We start from the raw sequence: 19,273 nt of genomic DNA, 5'->3' as shown, positions 1-19,273 counted from the left end.
ATTTTACCTTCCTGTAACGTTTCAGCCTGATTGGACCTTGTTTTCACACAAATGAACCCAGAATGATGTGAAATTGTGCTTCGTGCAACATAATTCTGGGTGCCATTTAAAAACCATAAGTGCTAATGACTCCATTCCTTTTTGTGGTTGTAGGGGCTGTTGATTGGAGTACACTAAAACAAACCTGATCTCTCTAGGACATTCAGAAGCCAAGTTATAAGCCCACAAATGTGTAACTGGTCTACTTCTTTAAAGTTGACACCAGGCCTGGTTACCTTTGGGCCATGGTTTGACCCCCTATAGGAATGTGCGATCATCATGAAACGTTCAGATCACTTACAACTCAGTAGATTCTACCTTCTTGTAACGTTTCAGCCTGATTGGACCTTGTTTTCACACAAATGGACCCAGAATGATGTGAAATTGTGCTTCGTGCAACATAATTCTGGGTGCCATTTACAAACCATAAGTGCTAATGACTCCATTACTTTCTGTGGTTGTAGGGGCTGTTGATTGGAGTACATTAAAACAAACCTGATCTCTCTAGGACATTCAGAAGCCAAGTTATAAGCCAACAAAGGTGTAACTGGACTACTTCTTTAAAGTGACACCAGGCCCTGCGACCTATGGGACATGGATTGAGCCCCTATAGGAATGTGCGATAATCATGAAACGTTCAGATCACTTACAACTCAATGGATTCTACCTTCTTGTAACGTTTCAGCATGATTGGACCTTGTTTTCACACAAATGAACCCAGAATGATGTGAAATTGTGCTTCGTGCAACATAATTCTGGGTGCCTTTTAAAAACCATAAGTGCTAATTACTCCATTCCTTTTTGTGGTTGTAGGGGCTGTTGATTGGAGTACACTAAAACAAACCTGATCTCTCTAGGACATGCAGAAGCCAAGTTATAAGCCCACAAATGTGTAACTGGACTACTTCTTTAAATTGACACCAGATCCGGTGACCTTTGGGACATGGTTTGACCCCTTATAGGAATGTGCGATCATCATGAAACGTTCAGATCACTTACAACTCAATAGATTCTACCTTCCTGTAAAGTTTCAGCCTGATTGGACCTTGTTTTCACACAAATGAACCCAGAATGATGTGAAATTGTGCTTCGTGCAACATAATTCTGGGTGCCATTTAAAAACCATAAGTGCTAATGGCTCCATTCCTTTTTGTGGTTGTAGGGGCTGTTAATTGGAGTACACTAAAATAAACCTGATCTCTCTAGGACATTCAGAAGCCAAGTTATAAGCGCACAAAGGTGTAACTGGACTACTTATTTAAAGTGACACCAAGCCCGGTGACCTTTGGGACATGGTTTGACCCCCTATAGGAATGTGCGATCATCGTGAAACGTTCAGATCACTTACAACTCAATAGATTCTACCTTCTTGTAACGTTTCAGCCTGATTGGACCTTGTTTTCACACAAATGAACCCAGAATGATGTGAAATTGTGCTTCGTGCAACATAATTCTGGGTGCCATTTAAAAACCATAAGTGCTAATGACTCCATTCCTTTTTGTGGTAATGGGGGCTGTTAATTGGAGTACTCTAAAATAAACCTGACCTCTCTAGGATATTCAGAAGCCAAGTTATAAGTCCACAAAGGTGTAACTGGACTACTTCTTTAAATTGATACCAGATCCGGTGACCTTTGGGACATGGTTTGACCCCCTTAGGAAAGTGCTATCATCATGAAACATTCAGATCACGTACAACTCAATAGATTCTACCTTCCTGTAACGTTTCTGCCTGATTGGACCTTGTTTTCACACAAATGAACCCAGAATGATGTGAAATTGTGCTTCGTGCAACATAATTCTGGGTGCCATTCAAAAACCATAAGTGCTAATGACTCCATTCCTTTTTGTGGTTGTAGGGGCTGTTGATTGGAGTACACTAAAACAAACCTGATCTCTCTAGGACATTCAGAAGCCAAGTTATAAGCCCACAAATGTGTAACTGGTCTACTTCTTTAAAGTTGACACCAGGCCTGGTTACCTTTGGGACATGGTTTGACCCCCTATAGGAATGTGCGATCATCATGAAACGTTCAGATCACTTACAACTCAGTAGATTCTACCTTCTTGTAACGTTTCAGCCTGATTGGACCTTGTTTTCACACAAATGGACCCAGAATGATGTGAAATTGTGCTTCGTGCAACATAATTCTGGGTGCCATTTACAAACCATAAGTGCTAATGACTCCATTCCTTTCTGTGGTTGTAGGGGCTGTTGATTGGAGTACATTAAAACAAACCTGATCTCTCTAGGACATTCAGAAGCCAAGTTATAAGCCAACAAAGGTGTAACTGGACTACTTCTTTAAAGTGACACCAGGCCCGGCGACCTATGGGACATGGTTTGAGCCCCTATAGGAATGTGCGATAATCATGAAACGTTCAGATCACTTACAACTCAATGGATTCTACCTTCTTGTAACGTTTCAGCATGATTGGACCTTGTTTTCACACAAATGAACCCAGAATGATGTGAAATTGTGCTTCGTGCAACATAATTCTGGGTGCCATTTAAAAACCATAAGTGCTAATTACTCCATTCCTTTTTGTGGTTGTAGGGACTGTTGATTGGAGTACACTAAAACAAACCTGATCTCTCTAGGACATGCAGAAGCAAGGTTATAAGCCCACAAATGTGTAACTGGACTACTTCTTTAAATTGACACCAGATCCGGTGACCTTTGGGACATGGTTTGACCCCTTATAGGAATGTGCGATCATCATGAAACGTTCAGATCACTTACAACTCAATAGATTCTACCTTCCTGTAACGTTTCAGCCTGATTGGACCTTGTTTTCACACACATGAACCCAGAATGATGTGAAATTGTGCTTCGTGCAACATAATTCTGGGTGCCATTTAAAAACCATAAGTGCTAATGGCTCCATTCCTTTTTGTGGTTGTAGGGGCTGTTAATTGGAGTACACTAAAATAAACCTGATCTCTCTAGGACATTCAGAAGCCAAGTTATAAGCCCACAAAGGTGTAACTGGACTACTTATTTAAAGTGACACCAAGCCCGGTTACCTTTGGGACATGGTTTGACCCCCTATAGGAATGTGCGATCATCATGAAACGTTCAGATCACTTACAACTCAATAGATTCTACCTTCTTGTAACGTTTCAGCCTGATTGGACCTTGTTTTCACACAAATGGACCCAGAATGATGTGAAATTGTGCTTCGTGCAACATAATTCTGGGTGCCATTTACAAACCATAAGTGCTAATGACTCCATTGCTTTTTGTGGTTGTACGGGCTGTGGATTGGAGTACTCTAAAACAAACCTGATCTCTCTAGGACATTCAGAAGCCAAGTTATAAGCCCACAAATGTATACCTGGACTACTTCTTTAAAGTGACACCAGGCCTGTTGACCTTTGGGACATGGTTTGACCCCCTATAGGAATGTGCGATCATCATGAAACGTTCAGATCACTTACAACTCAATAGTTTCTACCTTCTTGTAACGTTTCAGCCTGATTGGACCTTGTTTTTACACAAATGAACCCAGAATGATGTGAAATTGTGCTTCGTGCAACATAATTCTGGGTGCCATTTAAAAACCATAAGTGCTAATGACTCCATTCCTTTTTGTGGTTGTAGGGGCTGTTGATTGGAGTACATTAAAACAAACCTGATCTCTCTAGGACATTCAGAAGCCAAGTTATAAGCCAACAAAGGTGTAACTGGACTACTTCTTTAAAGTGACACCAGGCCTGGTGACCTTTGGGACATGGTTTGACCCCCTATAGGAATGTGCGATCATCATGAAACGTTCAGATCACTTACAACTCAAGAGATTCTACCATCTTGTAATGTTTCAGCCTGATTGGACCTTGTTTTCAAACAAATGGACCCAGAATGATGTGAAATTGTGCTTCGTGCAACATAATTCTGGGTGCCATTTACAAACCATAAGTGCTAATGACTCCATTCCTTTTTGTGGTTGTAGGGGCTGTTGATTGGAGTACATTAAAACAAACTTGATCTCTCTAGGACATTCAAAAGCCAAGTTATAAGCCCACAAAGGTGTAACTGGACTACTTCTTTAAAACGACACCAGGCCTGGTGACCTTTGGGACATGGTTTGACCCCCTATAGGAATGTGCGATCATCATGAAACGTTCAGATCACTTACAACTCAATAGATTCTACCTTCTTGTAACGTTTCAGCCTGATTGGACCTTGTTTTCACACAAATGAACCTAGAATGATGTGAAATTGTGCTTCGTGCAACATAATTCTGGGTGCCATTTAAAAACCATAAGTGCTAATGACTCCAATCCTTTTTGTGGTAATGGGGGCTGTTAAATGGAGTACTATAAAACAAACCTGACCTCTCTAGGATATTCAGAAGCCAAGTTATAAGCCCACAAAGGTGTAACTGGACTATTTCTTTAAATTGACACCAGATCCGGTGACCTTTGGGACATGGTTTGACCCCCTAAAGGAATGTGCTATCATCATGAAACGTTCAGATCACTTACAACTCAATAAATTTTACCTTCCTGTAACGTTCCAGCCTGATTGGACCTTGTTTTCACACAAATGAACCCAAAATGATGTGAAATTGTGCTTCGTGCAACATAAATCTGGGTGCCATTTAAAAACCATAAGTGCTAATGACTCCATTCCTTTTTGTGGTTGTAGGGGCTGTTGATTGGAGTACACTAAAACAAACCTGATCTCTCTAGGACATTCAGAAGCCAAGTTATAAGCCCACAAATGTGTAACTGGTCTACTTCTTTAAAGTTGACACCAGGCCTGGTTACCTTTGGGACATGGTTTGACCCCCTATAGGAATGTGCGATCATCATGAAACGTTCAGATCACTTACAACTCAGTAGATTCTACCTTCTTGTAACGTTTCAGCCTGATTGGACCTTGTTTTCACACAAATGAACCCAGAATGATGTGAAATTGTGCTTCGTGCAACATAAATCTGGGTGCCATTTAAAAACCATAAGTGCTAATGACTCCATTCATTTCTGTGGTTGTAGGGGCTGTTGATTGGAGTACATTAAAACAAACCTGATCTCTCTAGGACATTCAGAAGCCAAGTTATAAGCCAAGAAAGGTGTAACTGGACTACTTCTTTAAAGTGACACCAGGCCCGCCGACCTATGGGACATGGTTTGAGCCCCTATAGGAATGTGCGATAATCATGAAACGTTCAGATCACTTACAACTCAATGGATTCTACCTTCTTGTAACGTTTCAGCATGATTGGACCTTGTTTTCACACAAATGAACCCAGAATGATGTGAAATTGTGCTTCGTGCAACATAATTCTGGGTGCCATTTAAAAACCATAAGTGCTAATTACTCCATTCCTTTTTGTGGTTGTAGGGGCTGTTGATTGGAGTACACTAAAACAAACCTGATCTCTCTAGGACATGCAGAAGCCAAGTTATAAGCCCACAAATGTGTAACTGGTCTACTTCTTTAAAGTTGACACCAGGCCTGGTTACCTTTGGGACATGGTTTGACCCCCTATAGGAATGTGCGATCATCATGAAACGTTCAGATCACTTACAACTCAGTAGATTCTACCTTCTTGTAACGTTTCAGCCTGATTGGACCTTGTTTTCACACAAATGAACCCAGAATGATGTGAAATTGTGCTTCGTGCAACATAAATCTGGGTGCCATTTAAAAACCATAAGTGCTAATGACTCCATTCATTTCTGTGGTTGTAGGGGCTGTTGATTGGAGTACATTAAAACAAACCTGATCTCTCTAGGACATTCAGAAGCCAAGTTATAAGCCAAGAAAGGTGTAACTGGACTACTTCTTTAAAGTGACACCAGGCCCGCCGACCTATGGGACATGGTTTGAGCCCCTATAGGAATGTGCGATAATCATGAAACGTTCAGATCACTTACAACTCAATGGATTCTACCTTCTTGTAACGTTTCAGCATGATTGGACCTTGTTTTCACACAAATGAACCCAGAATGATGTGAAATTGTGCTTCGTGCAACATAATTCTGGGTGCCATTTAAAAACCATAAGTGCTAATTACTCCATTCCTTTTTGTGGTTGTAGGGGCTGTTGATTGGAGTACACTAAAACAAACCTGATCTCTCTAGGACATGCAGAAGCCAAGTTATAAGCCCACAAATGTGTAACTGGACTACTTATTTAAAGTGACACCAAGCCCGGTGACCTTTGGGACATGGTTTGACCCCCTATAGGAATGTGCGATCATCATGAAACGTTCAGATCACTTACAACTCAATAGATTCTACCTTCTTGTAACGTTTCAGCCTGATTGGACCTTGTTTTCACACAAATGAACCCAGAATGATGTGAAATTGTGCTTCGTGCAACATAATTCTGGGTGCCATTTAAAAAACATAAGTGCTAATGACTCCATTCCTTTTTGTGGTAATGGGGGCTGTTAATTGGAGTACTCTAAAATAAACCTGACCTCTCTAGGATATTCAGAAGCCAAGTTATAAGTCCACAAAGGTGTAACTGGACTACTTCTTTAAATTGATACCAGATCCGGTGACCTTTGGGACATGGTTTGACCCCCTTAGGAAAGTGCTATCATCATGAAACGTTCAGATCACGTACAACTCAATAGATTCTACCTTCCTGTAACGTTTCTGCCTGATTGGACCTTGTTTTCACACAAATGAACCCAGAATGATGTGAAATTGTGCTTTGTGCAACATAATTCTGGGTGCCATTCAAAAACCATAAGTGCTAATGACTCCATTCCTTTTTGTGGTTGTAGGGGCTGTTGATTGGAGTACACTAAAACAAACCTGATCTCTCTAGGACATTCAGAAGCCAAGTTATAAGCCCACAAATGTGTAACTGGTCTACTTCTTTAAAGTTGACACCAGGCCTGGTTACCTTTGGGACATGGTTTGACCCCCTATAGGAATGTGCGATCATCATGAAACGTTCAGATCACTTACAACTCAGTAGATTCTACCTTCTTGTAACGTTTCAGCCTGATTGGACCTTGTTTTCACACAAATGGACCCAGAATGATGTGAAATTGTGCTTCGTGCAACATAATTCTGGGTGCCATTTACAAACCATAAGTGCTAATGACTCCATTCCTTTCTGTGGTTGTAGGGGCTGTTGATTGGAGTACATTAAAACAAACCTGATCTCTCTAGGACATTCAGAAGCCAAGTTATAAGCCAACAAAGGTGTAACTGGACTACTTCTTTAAAGTGACACCAGGCCCGGCGACCTATGGGACATGGTTTGAGCCCCTATAGGAATGTGCGATAATCATGAAATGTTCAGATCACTTACAACTCAATGGATTCTACCTTCTTGTAACGTGTCAGCCTGATTGGACCTTGTTTTCACACAAATGAACCCAGAATGATGTGAAATTGTGCTTCGTGCAACATAATTCTGGGTGCCATTTAAAAACCATAAGTGCTAATTACTCCATTCCTTTTTGTGGTTGTAGGGGCTGTTGATTGGAGTACACTAAAACAAACCTGATCTCTCTAGGACATGCAGAAGCCAAGTTATAAGCCCACAAATGTGTAACTGGACGACTTCTTTAAATTGACACCAGATCCGGTGACCTTTGGGACATGGTTTGACCCCTTATAGGAATGTGCGATCATCATGAAACGTTCAGATCACTTACAACTCAATAGATTCTACCTTCCTGTAACGTTTCAGCCTGATTGGACCTTGTTTTCACACAAATGAACCCAGAATGATGTGAAATTGTGCTTCGTGCAACATAATTCTGGGTGCCATTTAAAAACCATAAGTGCTAAAGGCTCCATTCCTTTTTGTGGTTGTAGGGGCTGTTAATTGGAGTACACTAAAATAAACCTGATCTCTCTTGGACATTCAGAAGCCAAGTTATAAGCCCACAAAGGTGTAACTGGACTACTTATTTAAAGTGACACCAAGCCCGGTGACCTTTGGGACATGGTTTGACCACCTATATGAATGTGCGATCATCATGAAACGTTCAGATCACTTACAACTCAATAGATTCTACCTTCTTGTAACGTTTCAGCCTGATTGGACCTTGTTTTCACACAAATGAACCCAGAATGATGTGAAATTGTGCTTCGTGCAACATAATTCTGGGTGCCATTTAAAAACCATAAGTGCTAATGACTCCATTCCTTTTTGTGGTAATGGGGGCTGTTAATTGGAGTACTCTAAAATAAACCTGATCTCTCTAGGATATTCAGAAGCCAAGTTATAAGTCCACAAAGGTGTAACTGGACTACTTCTTTAAATTGATACCAGATCCGGTGACCTTTGGGACATGGTTTGACCCCCTTAGGAAAGTGCTATCATCATGAAACGTTCAGATCACGTACAACTCAATAGATTCTACCTTCCTGTAACGTTTCTGCCTGATTGGACCTTGTTTTCACACAAATGAACCCAGAATGATGTGAAATTGTGCTTCGTGCAACATATTTCTGGGTGCCATTCAAAAACCATAAGTGCTAATGACACCATTCCTTTTTGTGGTTGTAGGGGCTGTTGATTGGAGTACACTAAAAAAAACCTGATCTCTCTAGGACATTCAGAAGCAAAGTTATAAGCCCACAAAGGTGTAACTGGACTACTTCTTTAAATTGACACCAGATCCGGTGACCTTTGGGACATGGTTTGACCCCCTTAGGAAAGTGCTATCATCATGAAACGTTCAGATCACTTACAACTCAATAGATTCTACCTTCTTGTAACGTTTCAGCCTGATTGGACCTTGTTTTCACACAAATGAACCCAGAATGATGTGAAATTGTGCTTCGTGCAACATAATTCTGGGTGCCATTTACAAACCATAAGTGCTAATGACTCCATTCCTTTTTGTGGTTGTAGGGGCTGTTGATTGGAGTACACTAAAACAAACCTGATCTCTCTAGGACATGCAGAAGCCAAGTTATAAGCCCACCAATGTGTAACTGGACTACTTCTTTAAATTGACACCAGATCCGGTGACCTTTGGGACATGGTTTGACCCCTTATAGGAATGTGCGATCATCATGAAACATTCAGATCACTTACAACTCAATAGATTCTACCTTCTTGTAACGTTTCAGCCTGATTGGACCTTGTTTTCACACAAATGGACCCAGAATGATGTGAAATTGTGCTTCGTGCAACATAATTCTGGGTGCCATTTACAAACCATAAGTGCTAATGACTCCATTCCTTTTTGTGGTTGTAGGGGCTGTTGATTGGAGTACACTTAAACAAACCTGATCTCTCTAGGACATTCAGAAGCCAAGTTATAAGCCCACAAATGTGTAACTGGACTACTTCTTTAAAGTGACACCAGGCCTGGTGACCTTTGGGACATGGTTTTACCCCCTATAGGAATGTGCGATCATCATGAAACGTTCAGATCACTTACAACTCAATAGATTCTACCTTCTTGTAATGTTTCAGCCTGATTGGACCTTGTTTTCACACAAATGGACCCAGAATGATGTGAAATTGTGCTTCGTGCAACATAATTCTGCGTGCCATTTAAAAACCATAAGTGCTAATGGCTCCATTCCTTTTTGTGGTTGTAGGGGCTGTTAATTGGAGTACTCTAAAACAAACCTGACCTCTCTAGGATATTCAGAAGCCAAGTTATAAGCCCACAAAGGTGTAACTGGACTACTTCTTTAAAGTGACACGAAGCCCGGTGACCTTTGGGACATGGTTTGACCCCCTATAGGAATGTGTAATCATCATGAAACGTTCAGATCACTTACAACTCAATAGATTCTACCTTCTTGTAACGTTTCAGCCTGATTGGACCTTGTTTTCACACAAATGGACCCAGAATGATGTGAAATTGTGCTTCGTGCAACATAATTCTGGGTGCCATTTACAAACCATAAGTGCTAATGACTCCATTCCTTTTTGTGGTTGTAGGGGCTGTTGATTGGAGTACACTAAAACAAACCTGATCTCTCTAGGACATTCAGAAGCCAAGTTATAAGCCCACAAATGTGTAACTGGACTACTTCTTTAAATTGACACCAGATCCGGTGACGTTTGAGACATGGTTTGACCCCCTTAGGACAGTGCTATCATCATGAAACGTTCAGATCACTTACAACTAAATAGATTCTACCTTCCTGTAACGTTTCAGCCTGATTGGACCTTGTTTTCACACAAATGGACCCAGAATGATGTGAAATTGTGCTTCGTGCAACATAATTCTGGGTGCCATTTACAAACCATAAGTGCTAATGACTCCATTCCTTTTTGTGGTTGTAGGGGCTGTTGATTGGAGTACACTAAAACAAACCTGATCTCTCTAGTACATTCAGAAGCCAAGTTATAAGCCCACAAAGGTGTAACTGGACTGCTTCTTTAAATTGACACCAGATCCGGTGACCTTTGGGACATGGTTTGACCCCCTTAGGAAAGTGCTATCATCATGAAACGTTCAGATCACTTACAACTCAATAGATTCTACCTTCTTGTAACGTTTCAGCCTGATTGGACCTTGTTTTCACACAAATGAACCCAGAATGATGTGAAATTGTGCTTCGTGCAACATAATTCTGGGTGCCATTTAAAAACCATAAGTGCTAATGACTCCATTCCTTTTTGTGGTAATGGGGGCTGTTACTTGGAGTACTCTAAAACAAACCTGACCTCTCTAGGATATTCAGTAGCCAAGTTATAAGCCCACAAATGTGTAACTGGACTACTTCTTTAAATTGACACCAGATCCGGTGACCTTTGGGACATGGTTTGACCCCCTTAGGAAAGTGCTATCATCATGAAACGTTCAGATCACTTACAACTCAATAGATTCTACCTTCCTGTAACGTTTCTGCCTGATTGGACCTTGTTTTCACACAAATGGACCCAGAATGATGTGAAATTGTGCTTCGTGCAACATAATTCTGGGTGCCATTTAAAAACCATAAGTGCTAATGACAATATTCCTTTTTGTGGTCGTATGGGCTGTTGATTGGAGTACACTAAAACAAACCTGATCTCTCTAGGACATTCAGAAGCAAAGTTATAAGCCCACAAATGTGTAACTGGACTACTTCTTTAAAGTGACACCAGGCCTGGTGACCTTTGGGACATGGTTTTACCCCCTATAGGAATGTGCGATCATCATGAAACGTTCAGATCACTTACAACTCAATAGATTCTACCTTCTTGTAACGTTTCAGCCTGATTGGACCTTGTTTTCACACAAATGGACCCAGAATGATGTGAAATTGTGCTTCGTGCAACATAATTCTGCGTGCCATTTAAAAACCATAAGTGCTAATGGCTCCATTCCTTTTTGTGGTTGTAGGGGCTGTTAATTGGAGTACTCTAAAACAAACCTGACCTCTCTAGGATATTCAGAAGCCAAGTTATAAGCCCACAAAGGTGTAACTGGACTACTTCTTTAAAGTGACACGAAGCCCGGTGACCTTTGGGACATGGTTTGACCCCCTATAGGAATGTGTAATCATCATGAAACGTTCAGATCACTTACAACTCAATAGATTCTACCTTCTTGTAACGTTTCAGCCTGATTGGACCTTGTTTTCACACAAATGGACCCAGAATGATGTGAAATTGTGCTTCGTGCAACATAATTCTGGGTGCCATTTACAAACCATAAGTGCTAATGACTCCATTCCTTTTTGTGGTTGTAGGGGCTGTTGATTGGAGTACACTAAAACAAACCTGATCTCTCTAGGACATTCAGAAGCCAAGTTATAAGCCCACAAATGTGTAACTGGACTACTTCTTTAAATTGACACCAGATCCGGTGACGTTTGGGACATGGTTTGACCCCCTTAGGACAGTGCTATCATCATGAAACGTTCAGATCACTTACAACTCAATAGATTCTACCTTCCTGTAACGTTTCAGCCTGATTGGACCTTGTTTTCACACAAATGGACCCAGAATGATGTGAAATTGTGCTTCGTGCAACATAATTCTGGGTGCCATTTACAAACCATAAGTGCTAATGACTCCATTCCTTTTTGTGGTTGTAGGGGCTGTTGATTGGAGTACACTAAAACAAACCTGATCTCTCTAGTACATTCAGAAGCCAAGTTATAAGCCCACAAAGGTGTAACTGGACTGCTTCTTTAAATTGACACCAGATCCGGTGACCTTTGGGACATGGTTTGACTCCCTTAGGAAAGTGCTATCATCATGAAACGTTCAGATCACTTACAACTCAATAGATTCTACCTTCCTGTAATGTTTCTGCCTGATTGGACCTTGTTTTCACACAAATGAACCCAGAATGATGTCAAATTGTGCTTCGTGCAACATAATTCTGGGTGCCATTTACAAACCATAAGTGCTAATGACTCCATTCCTTTTTGTGGTTGTAGGGGCTGTTGATTGGAGTACACTAAAACAAACCTGATCTCTCTAGGACATTCAGAAGCCAAGTTATAAGCCCACAAATGTGTAACTGGACTACTTCTTTAAATTGACACCGGATCCGGTGACGTTTGGGACATGGTTTGACCCCCTTAGGAATGTGCGATCATCATTAAACGTTCAGATCACTTACAACTCAGTAGATTCTACCTTCCTGTAACGTTTCAGCCTGATTGGACCTTGTTTTCACACAAATGAACCCAGAATGATGTGAAATTGTGCTTCGTGCAACATAATTCTGGGTGCCATTTAAAAACCATACGTGCTAATGGCTCCATTCCTTTTTGTGGTTGTAGGGGCTGTTAATTGGAGTACACTAAAACAAACCTGATCTCTCTAGGACATTCAGAAGCCAAGTTATAAGCCCACAAATGTGTAACTGGACTACTTCTTTAAAGTAACACCAGGCCTGGTGACCTTTGGGACATGGTTTGACCCCCTATAGGAATGTGCGATCATCATGAAACGTTCAGATCACTTACAACTCAATAGATTCTACCTTCTTGTAACGTTTCAGCCTGATTGGACCTTGTTTTCACACAAATGAACCCAGAATGATGTGAAATTGTGCTTCGTGCAACATAATTCTGGGTGCCATTTAAAAACCATAAGTGCTAATGACTCCATTCCTTTTTGTGGTAATGGGGGCTGTTACTTGGAGTACTCTAAAACAAACCTGACCTCTCTAGGATATTCAGTAGCCAAGTTATAAGCCCACAAAGGTGTAACTGGACTACTTCTTTAAATTGACACCAGATCCGGTGACCTTTGGGACATGGTTTGACCCCCTTAGGAAAGTGCTATCATCATGAAACGTTCAGATCACTTACAACTCAATAGATTCTACCTTCCTGTAACGTTTCTGCCTGATTGGACCTTGTTTTCACACAAATGAACCCAGAATGATGTGAAATTGTGCTTCGTGCAACATAATTCTGGGTGCCATTTAAAAACCATAAGTGCTAATGACACCATTCCTTTTTGTGGTTGTATGGGCTGTTGATTGGAGTACACTAAAACAAACCTGATCTCTCTAGGACATTCAGAAGCAAAGTTATAAGCCCACAAAGGTGTAACTGGACTACTTCTTTAAATTGACACCAGATCCGGTGACCTTTGGGACATGGTTTGAGGAAAGTGCTATCATCATGAAACGTTCAGATTACTTACAACTCAATAGATTCTACCTTCTTGTAACGTTTCAGCCTGATTGGACCTTGTTTTCACACAAATGAACCCAGAATGATGTGAAATTGTGCTTCGTGCAACATAATTCTGGGTGCCATTTAAAAACCATAAGTGCTAATGACTCCATTCCTTTTTGTGGTTGTAGGGGCTGTTGATTGGAGTACACTAAAACAAACCTGATCTCTCTAGGACATGCAGAAGCCAAGTTATATGCCCACAAAGGTGTAACTGGACTACTTCTTTAAATTGACACCAGATCCGGTGACGTTTGGGACATGGTTTGACCCCCTTAGGAACTATCATCATGAAACGTTCAGATCACTTACAACTCAATAGATTCTACCTTCTTGTAACGTTTCAGCCTGATTGGACCTTGTTTTTACACAAATGAACCCAGAATGATGTGAAATTGTGCTTCGTGCAACATAATTCTGGGTGCCATTTAAAAACCATAAGTGCTAATGGCTCCATTCCTTTTTGTGGTTGTAGGGGCTGTTAATTGGAGTACTCTAAAACAAACCTGACCTCTCTAGGATATTCAGAAGCCAAGTTATAAGCCCACAAATGTGTAACTGGACTACTTCTTTAAATTGACACCAGATCCGGTGACGTTTGGGACATGGTTTGACCCCCTTAGGAAAGTGCTATCATCATGAAACGTTCAGATCACTTACAACTCAATAGATTCTACCTTCCTGTAACATTTCAGCCTGATTGGACCTTGTTTTCACACAAATGGACCCAGAATGATGTGAAATTGTGCTTCGTGCAACATAATTCTGGGTGCCATTTACAAACCATAAGTGCTAATGACTCCATTGCTTTTTGTGGTTGTATGGGCTGTGGATTGGAGTACTCTAAAACAAACCTGATCTCTCTAGGACATTCAGAAGCCAAGTTATAAGCCAACAAAGGTGTATATGGACTACTTCTTTAAAGTGACACCAGGCCTGGTGACCTTTGGGACATGGTTTGACCCCCTATAGGAATGTGCGATCATCATGAAACGTTCAGATCACTTACAACTCAAGAGATTCTACCTTCTTGTAATGTTTCAGCCTGATTGGACCTTGTTTTCAAACAAATGGACCCAGAATGATGTGAAATTGTGCTTCGTGCAACATAATTCTGGGTGCCATTTACAAACCATAAGTGCTAATGACTCCATTCCTTTTTGTGGTTGTAGGGGCTGTTGATTGGAGTACATTAAAACAAACTTGATCTCTCTAGGACATTCAGAAGCCAAGTTATAAGCCCACAAAGGTGTAACTGGACTACTTCTTTAAAACGACACCAGGCCTGGTGACCTTTGGGACATGGTTTGACCCCCTATAGGAATGTGCGATCATCATGAAACGTTCAGATCACTTACAACTCAATAGATTCTACCTTCTTGTAACGTTTCAGCCTGATTGGACCTTGTTTTCACACAAATGAACCTAGAATGATGTGAAATTGTGCTTCGTGCAACATAATTCTGGGTGCCATTTAAAAACCATAAGTGCTAATGACTCCAATCCTTTTTGTGGTAATGGGGGCTGTTAATTGGAGTACTATAAAACAAACCTGACCTCTCTAGGATATTCAGAAGCCAAGTTATAAACCCACAAAGGTGTAACTGGACTACTTCTTTAAATTGACACCATATCCGGTGACCTTTGGGACATGGTTTGACCCCCTAAAGGAATGTGCTATCATCATGAAACTTTCAGATCACTTACAACTCAATAAATTTTACCTTCCTGTAACGTTTCAGCCTGATTGGACCTTGTTTTCACACAAATGAACCCAGAATGATGTGAAATTGTGCTTCGTGCAACATAATTCTGGGTGCCATTTAAAAACCATAAGTGCTAATGACTCCATTCCTTTTTGTGGTTGTAGGGGCTGTTGATTGGAGTACACTAAAACAAACCTGATCTCTCTAGGACATTCAGAAGCCAAGTTATAAGCCCACAAATGTGTAACTGGTCTACTTCTTTAAAATTGACACCAGGCCTGGTTACCTTTGGGACATGGTTTGACCCCCTATAGGAATGTGCGATCATCAAGAAACGTTCAGATCACTTACAACTCAGTAGATTCTACCTTCTTGTAACGTTTCAGCCTGATTGGACCTTGTTTTCACACAAATGGACCCAGAATGATGTAAAATTGTGCTTCGTGCAACATAATTCTGGGTGCCATTTACAAACCATAAGTGCTAATGACTCCATTACTTTCTGTGGTTGTAGGGGCTGTTTATTGGAGTACATTAAAACAAACCTGATCTCTCTAGGACATTCAGAAGCCAAGTTATAAGCCAACAAAGGTGTAACTGGACTACTTCTTTAAAGTGACACCAGGCCCTGCGACCTATGGGACATGGATTGAGCCCCTATAGGAATGTGCGATAATCATGAAACGTTCAGATCACTTACAACTCAATGGATTCTACCTTCTTGTAACGTTTCAGCATGATTGGACCTTGTTTTCACACAAATGAACCCAGAATGATGTGAAATTGTGCTTCGTGCAACATAATTCTGGGTGCCTTTTAAAAACCATAAGTGCTAATTACTCCATTCCTTTTTGTGGTTGTAGGGGCTGTTGATTGGAGTACACTAAAACAAACCTGATCTCTCTAGGACATGCAGAAGCCAAGTTATAAGCCCACAAATGTGTAACTGGACTACTTCTTTAAATTGACACCAGATCCGGTGACCTTTGGGACATGGTTTGACCCCTTATAGGAATGTGCGATCATCATGAAACGTTCAGATCACTTACAACTCAATAGATTCTACCTTCCTGTAAAGTTTCAGCCTGATTGGACCTTGTTTTCACACAAATGAACCCAGAATGATGTGAAATTGTGCTTCGTGCAACATAATTCTGGGTGCCATTTAAAAACCATAAGTGCTAATGGCTCCATTCCTTTTTGTGGTTGTAGGGGCTGTTAATTGGAGTACACTAAAATAAACCTGATCTCTCTAGGACATTCAGAAGCCAAGTTATAAGCGCACAAAGGTGTAACTGGACTACTTATTTAAAGTGACACCAAGCCCGGTGACCTTTGGGACATGGTTTGACCCCCTATAGGAATGTGCGATCATCATGAAACGTTCAGATCACTTACAACTCAATAGATTCTACCTTCTTGTAACGTTTCAGCCTGATTGGACCTTGTTTTCACACAAATGAACCCAGAATGATGTGAAATTGTGCTTCGTGCAACATAATTCTGGGTGCCATTTAAAAACCATAAGTGCTAATGACTCCATTCCTTTTTGTGGTAATGGGGGCTGTTAATTGGAGTACTCTAAAATAAACCTGACCTCTCTAGGATATTCAGAAGCCAAGTTATAAGTCCACAAAGGTGTAACTGGACTACTTCTTTAAATTGATACCAGATCCGGTGACCTTTGGGACATGGTTTGACCCCCTTAGGAAAGTGCTATCATCATGAAAGATTCAGATCACGTACAACTCAATAGATTCTACCTTCCTGTAACGTTTCTGCCTGATTGGACCTTGTTTTCACACAAATGAACCCAGAATGATGTGAAATTGTGCTTCGTGCAAAATAATTCTGGGTGCCATTCAAAAACCATAAGTGCTAATGACTCCATTCCTTTTTGTGGTTGTAGGGGCTGTTGATTGGAGTACACTAAAACAAACCTGATCTCTCTAGGACATTCAGAAGCCAAGTTATAAGCCCACAAATGTGTAACTGGTCTACTTCTTTAAAGTTGACACCAGGCCTGGTTACCTTTGGGACATGGTTTGACCCCCTATAGGAATGTGCGATCATCATGAAACGTTCAGATCACTTACAACTCAGTAGATTCTACCTTCTTGTAACGTTTCAGCCTGATTGGACCTTGTTTTCACACAAATGGACCCAGAATGATGTGAAATTGTGCTTCGTGCAACATAATTCTGGGTGCCATTTACAAACCATAAGTGCTAATGACTCCATTCCTTTCTGTGGTTGTAGGGGCTGTTGATTGGAGTACATTAAAACAAACCTGATCTCTCTAGGACATTCAGAAGCCAAGTTATAAGCCAACAAAGGTGTAACTGGACTACTTCTTTAAAGTGACACCAGGCCCGGCGACCTATGGGACATGGTTTGAGCCCCTATAGGAATGTGCGATAATCATGAAACGTTCAGATCACTTACAACTCAATGGATTCTACCTTCTTGTAACGTTTCAGCATGATTGGACCTTGTTTTCACACAAATGAACCCAGAATGATGTGAAATTGTGCTTCGTGCAACATAATTCTGGGTGCCATTTAAAAACCATAAGTGCTAATTACTCCATTCCTTTTTGTGGTTGTAGGGACTGTTGATTGGAGTACACTAAAACAAACCTGATCTCTCTAGGACAAGCAGAAGCAAGGTTATAAGCCCACAAATGTGTAACTGGACTACTTCTTTAAATTGACACCAGATCCGGTGACCTTTGGGACATGGTTTGACCCCTTATAGGAATGTGCGATCATCATGAAACGTTCAGATCACTTACAACTCAATAGATTCTACCTTCCTGTAACGTTTCAGCCTGATTGGACCTTGTTTTCACACAAATGAACCCAGAATGATGTGAAATTGTGCTTCGTGCAACATAATTCTGGGTGCCATTTAAAAACCATAAGTGCTAATGGCTCCAATCCTTTTTGTGGTTGTAGGGGCTGTTAATTGGAGTACACTAAAATAAACCTGATCTCTCTAGGACATTCAGAAGCCAAGTTATAAGCCCACAAAGGTGTAACTGGACTACTTATTTAAAGTGACACCAAGCCCGGTTACCTTTGGGACATGGTTTGACCCCCTATAGGAATGTGCGATCATCATGAAACGTTCAGATCACTTACAACTCAATAGATTCTACCTTCTTGTAACGTTTCAGCCTGATTGGACCTTGTTTTAACACAAATGGACCCAGAATGATGTGAAATTGTGCTTCGTGCAACATAATTCTGGGTGCCATTTACAAACCATAAGTGCTAATGACTCCATTGCTTTTTGTGGTTGTACGGGCTGTGGATTGGAGTACTCTAAAACAAACCTGATCTCTCTAGGACATTCAGAAGCCAAGTTATAAGCCCACAAATGTATACCTGGACTACTTCTTTAAAGTGACACCAGGCCTGTTGACCTTTGGGACATGGTTTGACCCCCTATAGGAATGTGCGATCATCATGAAACGTTCAGATCACTTACAACTCAATAGATTCTACCTTCTTGTAACGTTTCAGCCTGATTGGACCTTGTTTTTACACAAATGAACCCAGAATGATGTGAAATTGTGCTTCGTGCAACATAATTCTGGGTGCCATTTAAAAACCATAAGTGCTAATGACTCCATTCCTTTTTGTGGTTGTAGGGGCTGTTGATTGGAGTACATTAAAACAAACCTGATCTCTCTAGGACATTCAGAAGCCAAGTTATAAGCCAACAAAGGTGTAACTGGACTACTTCTTTAAAGTGACACCAGGCCTGGTGACCTTTGGGACATGGTTTGACCCCCTATAGGAATGTGCGATCATCATGAAACGTTCAGATCACTTACAACTCAAGAGATTCTACCATCTTGTAATGTTTCAGCCTGATTGGACCTTGTTTTCAAACAAATGGACCCAGAATGATGTGAAATTGTGCTTCGTGCAACATAATTCTG

This window comes from Nothobranchius furzeri, chromosome 6, assembly GCF_043380555.1.
Source record: "Nothobranchius furzeri strain GRZ-AD chromosome 6, NfurGRZ-RIMD1, whole genome shotgun sequence".
Lineage (NCBI taxonomy): Eukaryota > Metazoa > Chordata > Actinopteri > Cyprinodontiformes > Nothobranchiidae > Nothobranchius > Nothobranchius furzeri.
Note: the sequence above shows the minus strand (reverse complement) of the source record.